The sequence below is a fragment of the Psittacula echo genome (genome assembly GCF_963264785.1).
Source record: "Psittacula echo genome assembly, chromosome: 1".
Lineage (NCBI taxonomy): Eukaryota > Metazoa > Chordata > Aves > Psittaciformes > Psittacidae > Psittacula > Psittacula echo.
Genome location: NC_137735.1, coordinates 28769061 through 28775060, shown reverse-complemented (window position 1 = coordinate 28775060; position 6000 = coordinate 28769061). Strand labels below are relative to the sequence as shown.

The following is a 6000-nucleotide window of genomic DNA, read 5'->3' as shown; positions in this document are numbered from 1 at the left end:
GTTTTGCTAAGAGAAGGAGATAAAGAACAGAGCTGGCATGACATCTCACTACAGACCCTGAAGTTCAAAACGGACTCCTGATGGGTGCAAAAAGGCACCTTCATTTGGTCTGGATATAGATAAGTGTCTGAGCTCTGGGGTGACTGGATGTGACCATTACATATAGTTAAGTATGAGGAAGACACTGCAACCCTGGAGGCCATCTGGGCATGAACAAATCTGACTGGACGTTACACAAGAGCAGCCTCAGGTCGCTCAGCCTGATCAGAATAAGGAGCACTGTACCCACCCGTTCCCCATAGCCCTGTGAGCGCTCAGTCTTCACCGTGGTTTGGAACGAGAAACACCTGAGCCAAAGCACTGGTTACACCCAGTTTAAAGCCAGCTGGTGCCAAGCCCTGGGGTGCAGCCAGATTTTGGGAAAGAGTTTACATCCTGTTCCGAGTTGTACGAGGCGCCTTTTCTTTTGCTTCACCGAAGCGCTTTCCAGCAGCTCTTCTCAGGTCAGTTTGATGTGGGCCACCCTCTTCCTTCAGCTCCTCACCTGCCCCGAGCTCAGAGGGCGCCCAGGGCCGCGCCACCGCCCCTTGACAGGACAGGACGGGGCGGGGACGGGGAGGGGAGCGGGGCGGAGCGGGCTGTGCACTGCGGCCGCCCCGCTGCTTCTTCCATCGCTGTCCCGCGGGAAGCTGTGTGCGGCGGAGGAACTGAGGGTGCCGCGACCGCCGCTTCCCCGTGCCGGAGAGGGGCAGTGCGCTGCTTCCCTGCGCGGCAGCCGGGACACCCAGGTAAGGCAGAGCCGGGGGTGACGAGCAGCGGAGCCGTTTCCGCGAACCGAGCGGGACGAGTTCATGTACCCGCGCGGGCAGCCGGGGCTACCCCGCGCTCCCGGTGTGCGGCTCCCGGGCCGGGAAGGCTGGCGAAGCGGACTCTGTAGCAGCCGCTCTCTGCAACTTCGGAGGTTCGCTACACACCAAGAGTCAAGGCATTCCTCTCTCGGCGTGTGGCAGGCGGGTCTGTAAGCGGGAGCTATGACAAAAGGTGCATTTTAAGCCTTTGCTTAAAACTGCCGTAGCTTGTGTAATATAAGGGGTTGTAGCCGGGGCTGACAAACACATTTTAAAGCAAACAGTTGCTGAATATTTCCATGTTGATGTGATTTTCTTCTTGAGTCTTTCCCTATATCCCGGTAACTGCTGTGGTTTGCTGAGACTGTTCCACCTTGTCTCAAGGCACAATTTGCCTTGTGTATGAGTTTAGTCTTGATAATAATACCCCTGCTATCTGTTCCACAGCGTGGTTATCCTTTCTTGTCGGTGATTGCTTTTGTGTAGCTTGGTGCTGGGACGTAGTGTACCTGAAGCTCATGTAGTGGGTAAGTTGCATGGTGCTTTTCAACAGGCTTCCCTTCTGCGTCCCTATAAGTTGGAGCTGATAATTATTTGAACTGTAAACTGAACTTTTAGTGTAGGCATGGCCATGAGTTTGGGATGACAGATGAGTACCTCACTGTGACACATGCTAATCTGAAATACTTAGTGTTGTTTTATGAGTCAAGTAAGTGAGTTTGTAGTTTTTGTAGATGGAAAAGCTGACCATAGTAGAAATGCAGATAAAAAGATGTCTTGCAAGTACTTGCTTCTGGAGCATTTGTTTTCATTTGAGAGTAAATGTTGCTGATACTTCCACTGACTGTCTATCACCTTTACTATAGCATGGCTGTAGCGTGAAGCGTTGTGGGTGAATTTGTCGGAACTCTCCAGTGGCCGAAAGATGAGTTGTTACTTACACCTACTATATAAATGTTGGGGGTATTTTGGGCCATCAGAAGGCAGCTCTCAGTTATGCTGAGGGAGTGCTCGGAGGGATTTTGCACATGCTCCTCTTTCATTTCAGTGCGCCAGCTGTGCTGCTTGGCTCACATCACCTGCAGAAGAGCCCCTTTAGGCATCCTCATCTTGTTTCCTGGGTACTGCTCTTGTAGGTGGGGAGGGAACTCCGGGGCAGAGTGCTCCTGATGGCCTTTTGATGGTTATGGTTTGTAAAGCAGGAGAGAGCCTATTTGCTCTCAGAGGCTCCTCTTGATGTGTTTCTAGCTTTTATTTGAAGTTTTATTTATTGAGAAATTGTCTTCTTGAGAAATAATACATTTTTATTCTGCATTTAGTCATCAGTGAAAGGGTTCAGCTGAACTTCTAAATGAATAGTAGAAGTATTTTGAACCAAACAATTTCTGCATAAGCTTGTCTGCTGAAACCACTGAAAACGGAGTGGTGGGATTATATTTAGCACCACCAAATAAGGTTACTCCCCCTTACTGATTTAATAAGCGAATTTCATAGGTGTGAAAACCAAACCCAAAGATTTGGAGTTCACATAGTTAAAACATACTGCCAGTTAGAGACCCCCATCCTGAAGTAACTCTAGTTCTTAGCTGACTTTGTTAGCACTTCAAAATTCATGGAAGTACCACTGAAGGGTTTGGGGATGTTAACATAGAGTTTTTACAGCCTTAAATCTCTTAAAGCCACTGAGAGGCAGCTAGAATTACACCCTACGGAAAGTTGCATTTCAGTTCTTAGCTGTGGGCTCAGCATTGTGAATGTGGCATTGCAATGTATCCAGTAACCTGGCTGCCTGCCTACAATGGTTAAAAAGAGAGAAAAATAAAATCAAGCTGATAACAATATCAGCTCTGCATTATTTCATCTTGCCCTGAAACAACATTGTATTCAGAAATGCCGTGATAGTGTGGTATCCTGTAATTAAAGTTAAAATAACTGGGAAGTGGTTACTTTCACAGAATTGCTTGGCAGTGTCAAGAAAAGTCTTTCTCTCCACCAAGTGCAAGTGCAACCTGTTGTAGGTTTAATTGCCTCTGTGTTGTGTCAGCTTATAAACTGGATACACAAGATAAGGTGTGTAATGGTGTAAGTTTCCTACAAATACTTGTATCTCAAATATGCAAAATATTTTCTGTTTCTTAGACAATGGAAGTCTGTGCTTCCTGCTGTTGATGCAAAGATCATGGAAAAACTGTCTTTAGCCGCTCTTAACTGTTGACCTCTGAGATGTTTTTCTACTTGTTTTGACTTTTTTTCAGTAACCTATTAGCTTTTTGCTGCTGAACTTGGAACTGTTCTTTAAAAAAAGGCAAGTTAGTGTATGCCAAAGAATCAGTTGTAGCAGTCTGCAATTGCTCTGCTGCAGAAATACAATAAGAAAAATATCACTATAAAAATCAATATGGAAAGCAGTACTTGGACAGAGTAGGGTAAAGGTTGGCATAGATAAGGAGGCTTGAGGTGGTGGGTCTTATAGTTCAAAGAACGCACATGCTTCTGGAGGACATCTGTCATATTTTTGGATTTGTGGTACAGATATTTTTATCATTACGTAAATGCATCTATTTGTACAGAATTACCAATACTTTGGCTAAAAAGTGATAGCAATGGTCAGTCAGTGGTTGTACTGTGGAAGTTAGAGTGATAATGTTAATTACATGATCTGCTGGTACCCATAGCTTCCTCTTTTACATGAAATGCGAGGGAAGGACTCGCACTATCTGCAGCCTGACAGATCTCCTCACTGCAGTGAGATCAGCCCAATTCACCCGTCCTCCTGGCCAGGGCCTCATGCTAGGCACAATGGGGCACAACTCTCCAGAAACCAGTGAAATTGCACTTGTATTTTAACAAATGATCAGTCAGGTCTCGAGAAACATATTTTTGTTAAGGGAGGGTGTTCCTTCTAAAGACAACTCCCTGGTTTCCTCTGCTGGCAGAGGAGCGTTCTGCTGCCCTGCTTCTGATCTGGTTTTCTAAGTGTATTTTCTGAAGGGAAAAGCATTAGGAAAGAAAGCGGTGTGTAGGTGAGGGAGGCCAGTGTTCCCTTATAGGACTCACAATGCCCTTTGTCTGGTGTGGCAGAAGGGGAACTGGGGAGCAGAGGCTTGTGATTGACCAGTGCCCCGTGACCATTGCAGCTCCGGCAGTTCTCAGTCATCTCCTAACCCAGCTCAGACACACAGGCAATGATTCAGAGTTAGAGAAAATACCATGTGAGATAAACCCCTGAAAACAGAGAGACTTTTTTTTTACGTGTGGTGAGATGTGTCTCCCTGTAGGAGGTGCTTTGCAAGGCAAGGAGCAGGTTTTTGTATTTCTCCTGGGAATAGGTCTGTCCATCAGAGGCAGTGTTTACCTTTCTTAGGTAAAGACCTAGGAGAAGTCTTTGGTTTTGACAATACCCAAACGCTTAGGAGGAAAATGACATTGCTGAAAAGATGCATCTTGGTTGGGTGACACTGTCCTGTATTCTAGGTGGTTCAATAAAGCTTGTACGTAGCTTGGTGTTGTCCAGCCTTGCTACTATGGGCAGGAAAGATGGTTTTGGGGAGCTTGCCAGAGAGAGAAGAGTTGCTGTGGGAGAGCCTGAGCCTAGCCAATGGCTGAGGTATGAGAGCTGTTACCCGTCTGCCAAGGGCAGCCATGGGACTCAGCTTTCGGTGATGGGAAGGAGAAGTATTTGGCCACATTTGTAGTCACAGCCCCTTTTCTGAGGCAAAGCAACAGGCTACTGGGCTGCCCTGTTTCAGCTGTTGAGGTAAAAATCCTATGTGATATTGAACAAATGCAGGAAAAAAGAAAAAAACCTAAATTGCACCATGCTGAGGTATGTGGTACCTGGGCAAACACTTTTCTTGGCACTCCGTTTCCTTATCCATGTTTCTTTTATCAGCAGATGTATGAATGGGTACCACTTTGTCACATGTAGGGTATAACTTCATGTATACTCAAGTAGGTCACAGCTGAGTTTCCTGTTAGGAGGGGTTTTGTTCAGCCCTGTGCTTATTACCAGCTGGCATCTGATTAAATCCTAGGAACACTTATTCTTGTTTCCACTTGAACGTGGGGCAGAAAAACCTGGCTATGGGTGGTATGGGGGATGATGTTCTTCCTTCTGAACCAGAGTCTGGGCAGGACACTGGGCCATGCCCTGCAGAAGAAAGCACTGCCCCCTTTATGTTAGACTGGGACCAATTCCTGACCCTTTATGCTTATTAAATGAAAATAGACCTTCTCTTTTCTGTGTCTCTTGAACATGAATATCCATTTTCAAGATGTCATTACTTTTCTGCATCTCTTGAACTGAAAGTAACTCTGTAAGTCAGTATGAAGCAGGCACTCCACACAAAAACCTGAGACCTAGCCATAAAGGACTATCTTATCTTACGTTTGCAGTTTCTTAACTTTACTCCTTGTAATTTTGACCTCAATGGGACTGAATTGTGTCAGCCCAGCTTCTGGTGATGATCTTTCTCTAATATCCTTATACATCACCATAAATATTCAAAGTGGAGCAAGATAGTATAAAGCATTAATGACTACTGCATGATGTCTTAAAGAAAGTTTAAGCTAAATGCTGTTTCTTAAGGTGATAAATGCCTTGTGGCACCTGACAGATGCTGTCATTCCCTGTGTGGCTTACAGCAGTTGAAGCACCTCAACATCTGAGAACTGACATCAAGGAGAGCAGAGATAACAAGCTGCTTTGCTAGAGATTCTCACTACCTTGCGGGAGTGACAGGAAAGGAAAAGCACAGGACCACAGCACTGCCTCAGTTGTGTTTATTTTCAGATTCAGTGAGACATTTTTTCCCTGAATTAATACTCATATTTTGACATTTGACAAAGCCCTTTGGTATTCCTTGTTGCTTAGGCTGCACTGTAAGTGAAGAAGAAATTCTTCAAGGTCACAGCTTGGAGTTTTAGTCCTCTATGTGGAGACTTTATCAGTAAGCGGCTGAAATGCAAGTAAAAGCTTACCAATTTAACGGAGCTCTACGAATAATTTTAGGGAAGAACTCTGTGTGCTCTGCTTCAATAACTTCAGGAAGATAGATATTACTCTTCCAAGTATCTCTCCAGACAGTACTCAGCAGCGTAGATACTACTCAAGTCTTTGGTTTTTAATTTTTAATCCCTATTGTACCATACA

General features: G+C 45.2%; 1 protein-coding gene across 1 annotated transcript in view; it reads left to right on the top strand.

The window, feature by feature from the left end:
• The first annotated feature begins 681 nt into the window (after positions 1-681).
• The window catches only part of TEC (tec protein tyrosine kinase), a 51401-nt gene continuing 46082 nt past the window's right edge, over positions 682-6000 (top strand). Inside the window, exon 1 of the mRNA XM_080612664.1 lies at positions 682-788. The gene's annotated coding sequence lies outside the window, so the exon portion shown is untranslated. The remainder of the gene's footprint in view (positions 789-6000) is intronic.